Source organism: Pteronotus mesoamericanus, unplaced genomic scaffold, assembly GCF_021234165.1.
Source record: "Pteronotus mesoamericanus isolate MK-2021 breed Mesoamerican mustached bat unplaced genomic scaffold, CSHL_Meso_final scaffold_85, whole genome shotgun sequence".
Classification (NCBI taxonomy): domain Eukaryota; kingdom Metazoa; phylum Chordata; class Mammalia; order Chiroptera; family Mormoopidae; genus Pteronotus; species Pteronotus mesoamericanus.
Window position 1 is genome coordinate 68,799,902 of NW_026555329.1, and position 17,693 is coordinate 68,817,594.

Genomic DNA, 17,693 nt, shown 5'->3' on the forward strand with positions numbered 1-17,693 from the left:
AAATAGCATTACTATAAAAGCTTATGGGGTTAATGTAATTACATTACATTATTTGATCTTAACAACAATACTAGAAGAAAAGTAGGATTTTACTCATTCATAATTGTTTTCATTTTTTAAAGAAAACTCAAAAAACTAGTAAGTAGAGACCACAGTTGTAGAACCTTGGTCTTCTGATTCCCAAATCTCATTGTTTTTTGTCTCAAAATATATACATGCACACACTAAAATCTCTGCCATCTCTTCCATGTCATTATATTAATCAGCATTATGTGGTATAAGGGTGAAGAGCATACCTGAATAATGAACTAGTCTTGTGCATCTGCTATTAGTCTGGAATCAAGAAAAGTTCCAGCAAAGATATTTACATACATATTTTAGAATAATAAGAGGAACACGTAATATAAAATGACTGCCCATATTACAAATTTAATATCAGGTCATTGTGGAGCATTAAGAAACAAATAATAAACATAAGTGTAAGCTTTGTAATTTTGCCAAATTTTGCATTTGGGTCTTCAGAGTTCCTTGATTTTCCTTTTATTTTTTTTCCCCCTTTTTGTAGCAAGCAGGAGGCAAATACCACATTATCCTTCAACAGGTGAAAGTATGGTCAAATTAAACATTCAACAATCATTTATTTAGTACATACTGCGCACAGGGCATTGTTTATAAAGCTGGAAATAATTCAAAGCTGGTTTATTCTATTGACGCTTAATTTTATTACACGTTGATTGGTTAACTAACTCACATTTAGGCCAGCTCTGCTGGGGCAATTTTAGAAATATCACTGAATTCAATATGGGGCAAATGGAGTCCACCAGCTGCATAGTGCCCCTCAATATTGTATGTCTATTGTATCTCATCACCTGTACACAGATCTCAGTGACAAGTTTTTAAAGCTGGTAACAAGAACATTATTAAAATTGAGTTATACTTTAAACTGAGTGTTTTTAAACTACATTGACTTAACAATTATTCAAAATGATCTGGCAAGTACTTACCAGGTGCCTAAAGTCGCATGGTTCTCTGCCAGTAACAAGACCAACAAAAAGATTATTCCATCACACGAAGAACCACCCATCGAGAATTAATGAAAATACTTTCCAAAGAAACAGACACAAGAAAGCATGGTCACATGGACATAATGTAAAACACTGGTTTTCCTACTATATTCCCAAACAGTGAGACAAAAGAAGGGACTCATATTGGTAGTGAGTTAACTAGCAAAATTTCGTGAAGGTAATTTGACAATAATAGTATTTTATATAACCTTTGACATAGTAGTTCCACTTACAGAAATTTACCCTAAGGAAATAATATTGGCTATCCGTAAATTTAGTAAATTTATTCAAAGCAGTGTGTTTATAGCAGTGAAACATTCTGAACCATTTGTTGAGAAGACTAAATGTCTAATAGGGAGTTACCATGAATTTATCAAATGACCAAAAATGTCCACGATATATCTTAAGGACAAAAATAAAGAGGCTCAGAAAAACAACAGGGACAACACGATACCACTTCTGTTATTCTCCACTAGGTGTTAATGCCTGTGTACCAAAATATTTACCACAATTTTGTGTGACTAGTGGGATTATGGTGATTTTCTTTCCTTTATTTTGTGTAGGTGCATTTCTCTAATTCTCTATACAGGGTATATTACTTTTGTACCTAGGAAAAAAACTCCCCTTATTACTATCACATGACTTTTGCTTTGGTCCACACATATTCTCAGGTTCTAGGGAGATACTATGGGTGAGGTGATGACCACACAGAAAGGCAGGCCAGGTTACAATAAAGAAGCGACTACGGCTGAAGGTAAGAGAAAGAGGCAGAGACCTGCCTCCACTTCATCCTGGTTCGAGTCTGGTGTGTTCAAGATGCCCAGTCTTTTAGGTGGTTGAGCATATAAGGGTGTTACAAGAACTATTGCCTCCTTTGTCGGAATTCTATGTCCTGACTGCTTCAGCCACTTTGGCTGAAGAGCAAGTTCAAGGTATTAGAAGTGTCTGTCTGAACTCCGTCCTGCAGGTTCATGTACCTAGGCTTCTGCGAGTGGAGGAATTGTGTGGGCAGAAAAAAGCACAACCCTCGACCCTCTGTGATGGCGCAGCTCGGAGGCGCTAATGGGTACTGAGGACTCAGTACCCTTGTTACGGTGCTCACCCTTGTTATGTTAACCTTTTTTCTCCCACCTAATCTTTTCCCCATTTTCTCATTGTTTGTACATTCATTTCTGTTTCTGTGGCTTAAGTGTTTAATAAAATAAAACCTAAATAATAAATACATACATACACACCCAAAGGTAACTAGCAACTCTCTGAACCGCCTTAGCGGCCCCGTGTTACATCTCTGCCGAGTCCTCCCCGACAAGGATGCAACACGCACATTGCCATCTTCTGCGTCTCCCAATCTTCCGCGTCTTTTTCAGCTTCTTGATTAATTTATTTGCCCTTTCAAAATGTCCTCTAATTCATTACAGCCTTCCTGGAATTGCTGTCTGGCTTCTCAACATGTGATATCAGATGTCCCATAAACAACAGGACTACTATATTAAAATCATGAATTAGATCCAAGCATTTCTCCCCACGCCTATTAACTTGATGTTCTACAGGTTGAATCTCATTTAATTTGCCATTTACAGAATAACCTTTCCAGGTGTATCTTCCAAGCCCTTCCTGCTGTTCTGGATACCTCTTAATATCTGTATGTTCAAAAAAAATCATCTGAATGAAGTGAGAAAATTAATTCTGTTTTTCTCCTGTTGGAAAGAACTGGGGGAGATGAGCACAGAGTGCAATAAATTCATGACTGGTCAACACACTTAAGAGGACTGTCTTCCTAACTGGAGTAGTATAAATGGCCCCTCACAGCGAAAAGCAATGAACATTTCTGTCTTTGAAATAAGATCGAGTGATCAAAATGTTCAGGGAAGGAGATTTCCTATTCTTGGACATTTTGGCATTAGTATACAGTAAGAGACAGCTGACTTCATGCAGAGGATTGTCACCAGACTCAGCACATTAAGGACTATCGATGGTTTTCAGAACAACAAAAAGAAAAGACTCAAAATGAGACTTTTCTGTCTTCCACATACATGCAGAAAGGCAAAAAATTCTAATTTGATGGGGTAGGGGAGGCACACATATTTCAAGGTAAGGCCAGCATACTTTTTTTAAAAAGTACATTTAAAAAATTACTTCACCATTTCACAACATCTCTCAGCCTCATACTGTTTAAGAATGACATAGTATGTTAATACATAGAGATAAATACTAGTCAGCCATAAAAAAAATGCCCGAGACAAATTTAAATGACCACAATAATAAGAATTTGATCTTTTCTTTTTGCATTCTCTCTAGTCTTATGTCAGTAAACTAGAATAAACATGTTATTAAAAGAGAATCAATAGAGGGCTTTAAAATATACAGTACCACAAAAGGTCAAGCCCTGATATCGATTTTAATATAACATTTTTTGTGCAGCTTCCCAAAGGGTTCTTTTCTAATATTGTTCTTCATTTTTCTCTCACTTTGTTCCCTGACTGGTGAATTTGTTGTTCTTGTCTGCAAGAAGCTGTCTAAAGCTGAGTTTGCTGAGTATGTGCCATTCCTATGACAAGCTGCTAGAAAATGAAAAAATAAGGGGAAAAAATCAAGCAAGGAAGAAAAAAAAAACACTTAAAGGTAGTGAGAGGATGATAGATAGAAGACAGCATGAAGCGCAAGACAACATTCAACTTGCAAAATGTACAGAAGCTTTGAAACTCAGAACACTGTGCCGTGCGTGGCCACCCTGGGGCGCTGGCCTCCCCCGGTGCCTTGAGTGGGCACTGATGTCTAAGAGCCAGGGAGGCCATGGAAAGTAGAAGGGAAGAAAAGGTGACCTGAGGTTTCAACAAAAGAAACCTTCACCAAACCAGGTAAAGGATGCAAATTTCCAAGACATAAATCCACGTGCATCTAGGCTCCTCTGGAACTTAAAAGCACCAAGTGTTCGAAGGAAAACTGGAATGCCTTAACGCAGCGTTCACAGGGACTAACCAGGGGTACAGCACGTGGCCAGAGCCACGGACTTCCTGACTCTGTCCCAGCAACAGTGCTCAAGGACTCAGATAAAACACATTCGGGACCAGCCTCTTAAAATCATGAATGCATGACACAGAATATACTGTACATGTCATGACAAATTTTGAGTATGTTTTTGGTTAACCCAAAGCCCAGACTGTATTTTCATAGTATCAGTTTTTCACTTTTACACAATGCTGACTAAGCAGGAAAGGAGGAAAAGTAAATCATTTTTGTCTAAGTCACCTGAAGCCAAAGAAATTGCTGCCACTGGAGTTAAAATTGAAGTTCCCTTGTCAAACAAAACAAAACAAAAAGCCAATTAAGTCTGCTAGAAGGGAAGAGAGTTGTTTTGTAAGAACCAAAAAAACTTGAAGAGGAAGTGCTGGGGAAGAGGCTTAGAATAAAAAAACAGGGTTTGAATCCTGATGTTGCCTTTTGTCAGTAATGCAGCTTGGACAAGGTACTTAGCCTCTCCGAACTACAATCTTTATTTTCCTTTTTTTCCTCACCCTAAGACATTCTTCACTGCTTCTAGAGTGAAAGAGAGAGAGCAACAGCTGTGCTAGAGACGGGCATCCATCGGTTCCCCCGCGCACATGCCCAGATGGAGGATCAAACCCAAAATGCAGGTATGTGCCTGTCCGGTAATCGAACCTGCAACCTTTTGGTTACAGAATGACGCGCCAACTAACTGAGCCATACAGGCCAGGGCTCTGGACTGCATTGTGATTGTAAAATAAACCCAGAGAGAGAGCAGAGCTACCACAACAATTCTGCTCCCCACTTTGGTGGAAGGGCAGTCAACCAGCCTTGGGTCCTGGGCAAATGGGAGGGGCTTCATTTACAGGCTACCGCATAGGCTAAGGCAGGCCTCCCCAGAAGGCTCTTGGGGAATTCAGGGTTAATGAATTCAAAGGTACCAGCACAACACCTGGTAAACAGTAGGCAATCATTAAATGGTCTCTGTTGCCATATAGTTCTCCTGCTTCTTTTCTGTTTGGACAAAATCTATTCCAGTTTAATCTATTTACCCACAACCATAAAATATTACTGTAATTTAATAATGCATTGTTGTTGACACTTACTATGGGACAATGAATTTTATATTCCAGTGGAAACAGACAGAGTGCTATCAAGAAACAAAGCAGAGAAATGTGGACAAAAAAGGGGCCACACACTAAACCTGACAAGCTCAGGGGAAGCCTGCATGGCAGGCCCTGCAAACTCAGGGACCAAAAGTAACCGCACAGGTTACTTCCTGTGAAATGAAAACTTCCTAACTAAAAGCAAATCTTGACGGGTAGTCATATCCTAGGCTTGTAACTTCCTTGACAAAGGTCAATCTTCCCCTTTACTGAGCCTGTCTATTGTCTTGTTGCACCCAGGATAACGTACCTTAGCAATGTCAGCGTAACCCCCTTTTGTCAAGATTCCTCTGGACACAACCTCCCACCTGGGCAGCAGGCCACAGAGCCCCTCATTGCTCCCGCGTTCTCCTGCCCGCCATCTTTATGTGCTGTAAATGTTAACTACCGTATTTTGCTATGTATAATGCGCTCCCACATGTAATGTGCACCCATGGTTTTTGTGCACATTATTCTAGGAATTATCATACTCATTATTAACCCATGGTATGTAATCATTATACTCATGTACAATGCGCATCCTTAATCTTCCCTCAAAAATTTGGGCAAAAAAGGGCACATAAAAATCCTGTACACACCACTGTGAGAAAAGTATGTGTCTATCCGTTTTACTTTTTAGCCAGCCCCAGAGATTTCCCTGCTTTGCTTTCTCCCACCTCCTTAATCTATCGCCAATGAATGTCATGTAACCTCCTTCCATCTTCTCCTTAGATCCTGATGTATAAAGTAAGTGGTAAAACCGCCATTCTCTGGAGCACTTTCTCAGTCTGTTGAGATTTTGCTTCCTTGCAACTGTCGTCAGTTGGGCTCACATAAACTCAAATTCTTACAAGTGGACATTTCTTATGGCAACAGAAGATACAACTAGAAGAGAGGATAGGAAGAATCTTTAGATAAAGCAATCAGCAAAAGCTTCTCTGTGGGACTGAGAAAGACTTCAAATAGTAAGAGGGCACCAGACATGCAAAACTGTGAAACAAGTTTGTTCTAGGCAAAGGGCTGTAAGCACAGGCAGGCCTGACCACTAATGTAGCTGAAACAGTCAATGAGAGAACGGTAAGAGATGAGGTGTGCGTGTATAAATACACACTTCACAGGGAAGCAGAGGACTAGAAGGTCAAGGGAAAAGTCTGGACTTTATGCTAAATCTAATGAAAGCCAACGGAGGATTTTAAGCAAAGAAACTCCCATGATTCAAAACACAGTAACACTGGGGAACAACAGTGGCTCCCTGCAGGAGACTCTGTGATAGTACAAGCAATAAACGGTAATGGCCCAGACCAGGGTTTCTCAGCCGCGGCACGACTGACGTTTGGACCGAACAATCCTTTGCTGGGGGGATCTGCCCTGGGGGACAGCTGTCCTAGAGGGTAGTGAGCAGCACCCCTGGCCTCTACCCGTCACATGCCAGTGGCCCCTTCCAAGTTGTGGAAGGTCTCCAGACACGGCCTGATGTCCGATGCGGGTGCTGGAGGCAAAGTCTCCCCCAGATGAGAAGCACTGGTTTAGACCAAGTAGGGATCGAAATGGTGAGAGGTTACGGGTTTGTGATACATTTTAAAAGGAGAGGCCCCAGGGCTAAAACTGGAAGGGGGAAAGGAAAGACATAAAAGCAAGAAGGGAACAAGAATAACCAGTAATCGAAATTCTGATGTTACCATTAATTTTTGTTAGAATAACATCCAACTTTTCAGGAGTTTGAGAAAAGTGCTTTCTAAGTCAAACCTACCTGGGGCTGTACCAATAACTTAGGTTACTGAAACTCACTTGGATAATACTTTGGGCTCCTTTCCTTTAAGCCTATACAAACTGAATTGTACAGTTGACAGATACAGTCATAAAAAATACACAATTTCCAACATCTTACAGAAAATGTACAGAAATATTAATTTTTCACCCAGTATTTGACAGTATTTTGACAGTTTTATTTCAAAATACAGTCATGTGAATTTTTTAAAAAAATACCAAAAACACCCTTCATTTGTGAATTCTTTTCAAAACTAAATTCCTTATTTAATGAGCTCCAATCAAGGCAAAATTGACTGCACTGAAACCTGAAAAACATAAATCTTTAATAAACCACATGAAAAGAGCCTCAGATAGAGCATTCAGACTAATATATAATAGGTAACACATCACTGTTGGACTGGAAAATAATTTAGCCTCTGAGACATAGTTTAGAACAGAATGATGAGTGTGGCTTCAGATTCCAGACTGCTTGGGTTCAAATCCCAACTCCTCTACTTTCTGGTTATGTGACTAGAAGCAAATGAATGTTCCAGCCACCCCACTTATGAGGTGAGGGTACCCGCATTCACAGGGTTGCTGTGAGGATTAAGTGCTCAATATGTGCAAAGTGCTTGGACCGATGCTTGGGACAAAAGAGGCGTTCATGTACCTGTTATTACCTATTACTATTACATATGATTACTTATTATTATATATTGTTACTATCATTAGTATTACTTTTCTTAGGTAAAGTCTTCTTCAATAGCATATATTACCGGATCTAAAGTAGATCTAAAAGTCTATTCAAGATCAGTATACACTGTACACAGGAAGAGGACCACAATTTGGTGTAAAAAAAAAAAAAAAGTTAAGTTATATGACATTATTACCTCAATCTTGTTTCATTTTTTAAAAAATATCATTATATGAAAACACTGTTAAGAATACATTTTCCCTAGGGTATGAATGTACGAATGATTTTATGGGGGGGGGCAGAGTAAAAACAAGGAAGATGACTAAACTGTTATGATCCTGTGTTATTTGAATTTCTTCTGTAGATGTATATTCCTTTTGTAACTTATCTTTAACAAATTAGCATTATCCATGTTTTCAGTCATTTGAGGAATACCTTTCTAAGCCAAATCTACCAGGTTCTATAGCAATAATAAAATTTTCAGAAACTCTGTTGGGTAATAGTTTTTAAATTAATGGACATAAACCATATTAAATTAATGGTTTCAGTTGACTTTTTTGTTTTGATTTGATGTGATTTTAACCCATCAACCTATCAGGAAAGCAAAATTACAATTTATGTATTTTAAAGGGATTTTAAATCAGCATTAACAAAATACACCAGGAAATATAGAATGTAAGAGCTTTAGACTACAAAGTTGTGAAGGAACTCAAGTTTAAATCATTAAATGAAACATTTACATGGTTAGCCTCTAATTTTGTGCCTTACACTCGACACCAATTTCACATTAAAAGCATTTTAATGGGATAACTTGAAAAAATTTCCAAATGAAACAGGTTAGGCCTGGAGGAGCTCCATAGTGTTATGTATAAGAAAGCAACTGTAAATAGTATATAACTAATAAAATGTCCCTGGACAAATACCATATGATCTCACTCATATGTAGAATCTAATGAACAAAATAAACTGACAAACTAAATAGAAACAGAGGCATGGACACATGGAATAGACTGACAGCTGTCAGAGTGGAGGGAAGAGGGCAGAGTGGATGAAAGAGGGTGAAAGGACAGGCGAAAGAACACACAGGCATGACCCACGGACACAGACAGCAGTGTGGTGCGGGCCGGAAAGGGGGGGGGGAGTGGTGGGGGCCGGCGAAGGGGGGAAACTGGACACCTGCGTTAATGTCAAAAATAAAGGACAAATAAATAAATAAATAAATAAATAAATATAAGTTTCTAGACTAAAGGTGGTGACTTATCAAAATACTTTTGACTATCACACAAAAGGCAAATATATAAAATAATAACAAACATTACAAACCAAAACCCAACAGAACAAGCAACACAACCAGTGCCAAATAAGAGAGTCCAAGAAAGAAAGAAAGAAAGAAAGGAGGGAGGGAGGGAGGTAGGGAAGGAAAGAAGCCTAAGGATGAATATAGCAGAAATGCAAAATGATTTCCACGCCGCGATCATCTACCTAGTAAAGGAGGTGCTATGTCTCTTCATCATTTCCCACACAGTTAAGGGCCCAGGTTGCTCCCCTGAGCTCTGCAGAGAGCTGCTGAGCATACCTGGGCCTCAGCTCTGACCAGAAGCAGAGGCTCATCTCTGAAGTTCATGAGGCAGGGCACCACCTGCTTCCACACACGCAGTCCCCCACCCCAGTTACACAATTAGGAAGTGTCCCCAATCTTAGTCTAACAAGAAATTCAAATTGCCACGATCACTGGAAACAGGCACACAAACAAGCATTCAATATAAGTTACAGCCTACGTAAGTAAAGAATATTAACATTTAGCACAAATTCTCAAGAATTTGGTCCTAAGGGTAAAGGAAGTTTTAAAAATATCATCCTGAGCAGCTGCCCAGATCCAATAACCAGGAGCACACAACAGAGGTCATTTCGAGATATCTTTTATTTACTAATGGTTTAGAGGTGAAAATCCAAGTAAATACTCGTTACTTCTTCCTACAAATATTAATGAAAAACTTTAAAGTACACACAGAAAGGTGGTACTATGGGATGGTGAAGTGCATGATCTCCACAGGGACCTGGGTTCAAATCCCAGACCCACTACGTACTAGATATGACCTTGGCAAGCTTCTTTATCTTTCAGTTTCTGCATCTATGAACTGGGGTGATAGAGGTGGTGTGAAAGTGAAATGAATTAAAGTTCATAAAGTGGTCAGAACAGCACTGAGCAAACAGTAAATAACAACTGCACCGGTTTTTAAAATTTTTTTCATTGTAGTTGAGCATATGCATCCTGTATTCCGAAGTGGTTTTTATTACAGATATGTGGCCTTGATGTGAGTATACTATGTGTATGTCACCTATAAACTGACTCATCTCTCAAAAAAACATTTAACAGAAACTTAAAATGAGCTACTCTCACCCTGGCTGGTGCGGCTCAGTGGATTGAGACCAGCCTGTGAACCAAAGGGACACTGGTTCGATTCCCAGTCTAGAGCACAGGCCTGGGTTGCGGGCCAGGTCCCCAGTAGGGGGCGCACAAGAGGCAACCTCACACTGATGCTTCTCTCCCTCTCTTTCTCCTCCCTCTCTGTCTAAAAATAAATAAATAAAAGCTTTTTAAAAAATATGAGCTACTCTCTTTTAACAGTTTTCTCCAACCACGCAAGGAGCGGGGAGGGGTTCTTAAACACAAAAACATGCCGATGTTAGGAAGTACGACAGTGCTAAGATAAAAGTTACATCTGATTCACAACGAAGCCGCCCATGCTCCTCTTCAGCTTGAAGCTCTACAGGCAAAGCTGTTAAGGCCAGGAGACGGAAGGGGGACCCTCTCTGCACTTTTCCACTGTTTCCAGAGCCAACTGCCATACCAGGATCTCACCCTCTTCTGCACCCTCCCTCACAGCAGTCATTACCGAGGGCTTCCAGAAGGCCCGGGATGGGGGGCTCAGCCAGGGTCAGGCCCAGCCCATGTGGACCACTGTCCATAAACATGGACTTCTGGAGCCAAGGAATGGACATCCGGACACTCCCCTTCACACCTTCTAAAACGGAAACACAACTGACTCATCCAACAAATGCTGTTTGTACAAGAAAAGTATACTCCTCAAGCATCCTGTCCAATGTCGGGAGAAAACTATCCTGACCAGGAGTTAGAGCCTAGAAGAATGATTCCCAGCTCCCTACGGAGGGAAAAGGGGGAAAGGGACTGACAGAGTTCTAAATCCTTAGTCCTCACTATACTCCAATGGCACTTGAATCAGCTCTATATCGATGCTCCATGTGGGGTTTCCTCTGAATAAATGTTTACAAAATGAAGAGAGGTAATATGATTCTATCAGACAGCGTAGGGCTATGGGGTCATGCAATTCAAGTCCCGGTTCCGCTGCTAACTGAAAAACTTTACATGTATCTATTTCAGTCATCTGTGTTTATCAAACAGTGATAACACGGACAGCGAACATTAATAGTTTATGTAAGAAATGATAAATGATTCACAGAGTACATTACAACCCCCCCCCAACCCCCATCCTCCAGAATGCTCTGAATAATGGGGAAACTTCAACAAGGATTATTACAAGGAGGGAACATTCAGAAACCAGTTCCTAGAACTTCCAAGTACAGAAACGAACTTTGGAACAAATTACATCAAACACTATGCTTCATAAGAGAAAACCCTGGAATTACTGTCTAAAGAAACATTTGCACAAGAAGTGGTTGAATGTCACTGCTGCTAATAATTAGAATTGAACTAATTCCAGTCCAGGTTTAATATTCCTACCATGTAAAAACAGCTTCGCAAACAGAATTCGGGGTAGGATTCTACAACTGCATAGCATCAATAGAAAAGAAAACTGGCCCTGGCTGGTGTGGCTCAGTGGATTGAGTGCCAGCCTGCGAACCAAAGGGTTGTCAGTTCTATTCCCAGTCAGGGCACATGCCTGGGTTGGAGGCAAGGTCCCCAGCAGGAGGCATATGAGAGGCAACCACACATTGTTGTTTCTTTCCCTCTCTTTCTCCTTCCCTTCCCCTCTCTCTAAAAATAAATAAAATATCTTTTTTAAAAAAGAAAGAAAATTGGATTTGGGAAAAAGAGTAAAGAGGTGTTAATAAAACACAGACTGGGTAGCCCTAGCTGGGTGGCTAGTTGGTAGGAACGCTGTCCCATGACCCAAAATGTCATGGGTTCGATTCCCAGTCAGCGCACATGCCTAGGCTATGGGTTTGATCCCTGGCCAGGGTGAATATGGGAGGCAACCGACTGGTGTTCTGTCTCACATCAATGTCTCTCCCTCTCTCTCCAGCCCCCCTTTCCTCTCTCTAAAATCAACAAAAACATATCCTTGGGTAAGTGTTTAAAAACAATTTTTTTTAAAACAGACTTGATGATCCAACTTTCTGTGTTTGTTAGTTATAAAAGGCAGTTGTCTCTATTAAAAAAATAGAAAGGTGCCACTTGAAGACAGATACAAGTAGCAGATGACACAAGATTCCAACACCTAGTCCACACACAGCACGTCCAACCACCTTCCGTTGAAAAGCACCAGGGCTAGAGCATGGCCTTCCTACCACATTCAGAACTGGTTCTGTCTTTATCCACTTTTAAGCAGAGTGAAATAGAAACATGAAAGTATAAAACAACAGCAACACAATATACATTTTAAAACAAACAAGGCTACAATGGAGTTAAGAACATTAAAATAAAATATTTGGACTTTCATACCACAGAATGATCTCTTAAATGTCATGATATACATCACTTAAGACTTATAACAGAAGTTTCTTCGACCATCTTTTTGCAAATACTTATAAACTGCCTGTGAGAGTTGTTAGTGCCAAGAGAAAATATTGACTGCTAACTAAGCTGTTAAAGTCACTTCAAAACTATACTTTGATAGTAAGCCATCGATAAAAATTAGTTATCAGCAGTGCTTGTTCTCTGAAAGTTGTTGCAATTTTTTTTCAAGTTACATATACCTAGATATTACACGCAGAGTCAGGTTGAAGGCATGTAAGTTCATCTTAACTGTGTGATTTGTGCCTGTGACTAAAAACACATTACACTAAACAAAGACTTGTAAGTTTCTACAGTTTTTAGTTCATGTCTAGGCATAATTTTTCCAGTTTGATTTTTAATATAATATATAATACATATGTAGATAGAGGATGACCTTCCTAGAAGTCTGCCTAGATCTCCAGTCCTACTGACTCATTCCGCTGAGCGAGTGCCTGTGAGCAGCTGCCGCACGAGAGGCGCCGCGCCGAGCGGACAGCCTCCGCCATTACGCAATCCCGGTGCGATGCCAACCCACAAACCCGGTGTGTCTCCAGCGAAGAATGTCCTCCTTTCTTTGCCAGTTTTTTCCCCCAAAGCTAGAAAATATCTAATCATAAAATTAAAATGAATTCTTTTATATAATGAGCTTAAAGAGAAGGTACCACCCCTAAAAATTTCACCTTTACTACAAGAAACTAAAATGTACCCAAAAGCCAAAAGTTTAGGCCTTTATTTGATGATGTAAGTGAAAAAAATAAATGGACTCTACTACATTTTAACTTACCCAGATAGCTGATAAAATGTATGACTAATTTTAAAAACCGCTTATTAAATCAAATTATTTTAAGTCTCACAAATCTAATGTAATTTTCCACATAATTTAAAGTGGGGAATCACATCAGATGTCCATTAAAAACAGCAAGCAAGTAATCTTAGTTGATGTATAGCTGGTTACAACATCCAGCAGGTATTCCTCTTCTTGGTTTCTTGAAGAAAGGTTATTAAAACTGAAATACTTTTGCTTGCCTTTAAAGGTAAAGAGGTGAAATTCAAATGTCAAAGGTCAGAGGTCAGAAATAATCACATTTTTCTTGCTGTCAGAGACTGACTTTGGAGGTAAGGCACAGGAGAGAAGTAAATCACATTTTAAAAGTCTACGCTCAAACGGTGGTATTTTATGTCCTTGCTATATTGGCCTGCTATAGTTACAACACAATATGGTCAGCTATAATCCAAAACGCATGATAGAGTATCACAGCAAAAACAGACTGCTGACATGAGCATTTAATTTACTCTTGACTCCCAACACACCAAACAACTATTCCATCCATTAGATGCTGTGATAAGCAACACTATGATTCCAAATTAGATCCAACATTTAATGCATGTACTAATATTGTGTCAGTAATATTTTGGGGCATGACTTTGTTAACTAAGCAGATCACTCAAGAGTCTCATAAAACAGAATCAGATCTAAGATAAATTGAAATTTCACGTATAAATGGTTTTTAGAAATGAGAATATAACACATACAGGCTTAGTGCTTACAATTAGCTGCATCATCACTGTGAGCCAGCAGAAAACTCCTTTAAAGCAACTTTTAATTATGCCGTGTCTGCATATTAGATTTAAGAGTGGAGATTGAAAGGCGCTCAGGTAAATTTCCAATGGCCTAATGAAATATCTTCCATTTCAATGATTTCTGAATGGGATCTCAATGCGTGTGGCACTACCAGTCAGAGACGCTGGAAAAGGGCTTCTGCATTAAGTGGGAGGTAAGGAAAGACACGCAAGAAGTCATTTCCAATCCCACATGGCTGTATGAAGCAAATACAGCCCTCAGACCGCATTTTTTCATGTTTTCACATGCCTGAGAGCATCTTCCGATTAGGATCTCCCAGGCGACAGTCCCGCGCAGTTGTCAGAGCTTGAGCATAAGCAACGCAATTTGCAAAACTGGTGTCAGCAGCCTGGAAAAATCCCAGGGATAACAGCGGAGCAGTCATTTTGGGAGTGCTATGTCGCCAAGGTTTTGATGGAAGAGAGTATGACGTGAGGAAAAACAAGGACATCAAGACCCTGAGTCAAAAAGTGACTCAGAAGAAACAGACCCAATGTGAACAGGTTTCTAAGAACACCTTAATGCCAGGTTTCTCACTTTCAGCACACTGACATTTAGAGCCAGATAATTCTTTGTTCTGAGCAGGGGGCAGCGGTGAGACCTGTCCTGTATACTATCAGATGTTTGGCAGCATCCCTGGCTTCTACCCACCAGATACCAATAATACGTGACAAGTAACAGCCAAAAATGTCTCCAGACATTGTCAGATGGCTCCTGGGGCCAAAATCTCCCCCAGAGGAGAACACTGCCTTAGCCTATTTATTTTTCTTACATTTTCTTTTTTATAAACCTGCAAGTAATATGTTTTTAAAAAATCAAAGTCAGCCCTAGTTGGTATGGCTCAGTGGATTGAGCGCTGACCTGCAAACCAAACGGTCACCAGTTCAATTCCCAGTCAGGGCACGTGCCTGGGTTGCGGGCCCAGTCCCCCATAAAAGGCATGTGAGAGGCAACCACATATTACTGTTTGTCTCCCTCTCTTTCTCCCTCTCTTTCCCTCTCTAAAAATAAATAAATAAAATCTTTTTTAAAAAATCAAAGTCGGTCTTAAGGAGCTCTTTCAGTAAGAAAAGTCTGAGAGATAAACCAATGCATTACATTTTTTCTTAGTGGTACATCCAATGCAGTGCTTCTTGAAATCAACAGCACCTTCAATTCCATGAAACTCAGCTGTCCACCATCCGTTCCCTTTTGTTACAGAACCCTCCTCCTGACTTTCTTTTGGGTAAGTACTTCTTCCCACTGTGAGCACTTTCAGTTATACCCAATTCTCCCCTAGCTAGTGGTTCGCTAGTCTTCCTTTTGACTCTTTTGAGCTGTCCGCTATGCTTCTAAAAATTGCCTTGCTTCCTGATAAGTTCGCCAGAGTTAAGTTTCAATCATTCAACCAAAAAAACCTCACCGAAAACGAGGTCCTTATTTGGCTACCCTCACAGAAGACTTTTCAGAGTATTTCGCTGGCACAAAGGTCCCCGGCCTGTTCAGAATGTTGCTGCTTCTCCTTACCACGCACCACACAGGCAGAGTGGGCAGGGGTAGAGATGACACAAGAACTGTTAAAGCAACGGCACAAGGAACCGTTCTCTAAAACTGCTTACAAGGCTTTATTCAATTATGGCAACAGATACAAAAGTGTGTAAATGCTTTGTGACACTGAAAGTTGCTTTTCAAAGCCTGCGCATAAAACTTTCTTAATTTTTTTTTTCTAAAATTTCTTCTCTAGTAGAAAAAAACAGAAAAAAGTTATTGATTCTTTTCAGAAGTATCACACAGATGAACACACACTTTGTGCCAAGATTTGACAGCTGGGAGTTTTCATGGAGAAGGCTTCAAACAAAACATTTTTTTAAAGAAAAAAATAATAAAAAGGCTGTACCACCCTCTGCTCTCCTTAAAGGTGACAGAAAATAAATTCTTTATCAACAGTCATTTGTCCTGGTTACAGCCAGACTGCCAACCCCAGTTCGCGTGAGATATGAAATTGGCTCCCACTCACACCTTTTATTCATCTCATCTGCCCTTTGCCTCTCATAGACCAAGGCAGGGCAAGCAGAAGCTGAATAATGAAGGAAGGAAGGGGAAAAAAAGACAGCCACGGTGAAGAGTTATTGTAAGAAGCCTGTACCACATGGAGAGAAAGGAAGACCAAAAAAAAAAAATTCTATGTGAAATAGAGTAAGCAAAGTAAACAGGTATCTAATCTAAAACATCCTTATTAAGCGCTGACCGGTGTGGCTCAGTTGCTTGGGGGTCATCCCACAAAGTGAAAGGCTGCCGGTTTGATTCCCAGTCAGGGCACGTGCCTGGGTTGTGGGTTTGTGGGGCACATACAGGAGGCAACAGAAAGATGTTCCTCTCGCACATCAATGTTTCTCTCCTCTCTTTCTCCCTCCTTTCTCCTTTCTCTATATTAAAAATAAATAAATAAAACCCTTGAAAAAAATTCTTATTAAAATAAAATTCAATTAAAATAATAAAATTCAAAAGACAAGAAATTCTTCCAAAACATATTAATTTTCTTTGCTTCTTAATAAAAATGGTCTGAATTTTTTTGAATATTTAAACTTCACTATCTAATTATATACTCCATCAGCCTAACCCAATTAAATAATTATAAAGCACTACATGGAAAACTACAGAATATATACGGACTGTCTCACCAGTACTAATTACAATACCTCTCAATTTTTAAAAGTCTAAGCTATGAACCTTCTCTATTTCCTGAGAAAAGAGGGATCTTAACCTGAAGTTTATGTCCTGTTCCATTAGTTTCAAGCCAACTGGAGCTGGCCTAGCACTTTGTCCAAAAAGAGGAAATATTAGAGAACATGTTTCAAACCTCTCACTTTATAGAGATGAAATATTTAAGGCCCAAAGAGGTTAAGTTACATGCCGAACGGCCTATGGCCACTGAAGACTAGAATCCAATGCAAAGATTCTTTATACTTAGCTCTCTCTAGCAAAATAGTTGAGAGCCCAAAACAAAAACATATCCTAGGCTTCCCCTGGCGGCAGGCACGGGAGTAGTGCTCACAGGAGAAAGACATTTGCATGATCATATAATAATAATGTTCTGTGCTACATGGAAATTTCAGAAGTAGCACAGATGAAAAGCACCTATCTTGGATTAAAAAGTATGGACACATTTTTATGAATAACTGTATAAGTGAAGTCTTTAAAAAGTGGTATTTTTACCAAAAAATTGTCTACACTATTTTGAACGCTGTGGTTTTGGGGTTTTTTTTTTTCAGTTTTTAGCTTTTCAACATCTTTTTGAATCAGCACATAAGGACCTACGTGACTGTCTAGCATCCCACTGTGGGCAGGCACCAGAATTCGCTCATCCAGCCCCTACGATGGCCACATGAACCGCTTGCAGTTTTCCATTATTTAGAAAACACTTCAATGAACATTCTTTTAACTGGTATTATTAGTAGTAGTAGTAATATTAATAATGACAAAAATAATGTATATATTTAAAAGTGTATAGGAATAAAATGTTCTAAGATTGGTTATCTCTGTAGAATGGGATAACAGAAGATTTTGATTTTTCAACCATACCTATCTTCAGTTTTTAAGTGAGTATATTATTAATTAGTGCTATTTATTAATACGGGCACTACATATAATATAGGGCATTCATTGTTAGCAACAACATTGCTAACCTTAGTAACCA

The 17,693-nt window shown here is 39.6% G+C and overlaps 1 protein-coding gene across 1 annotated transcript in view; it reads right to left on the reverse strand.

The window, feature by feature from the left end:
• Positions 1 to 17,693, reverse strand: part of CHCHD3 (coiled-coil-helix-coiled-coil-helix domain containing 3) — a 271,951-nt gene that overhangs the window by 197,041 nt on the left and 57,217 nt on the right. The gene's annotated exons all lie outside the window — the stretch shown is intronic.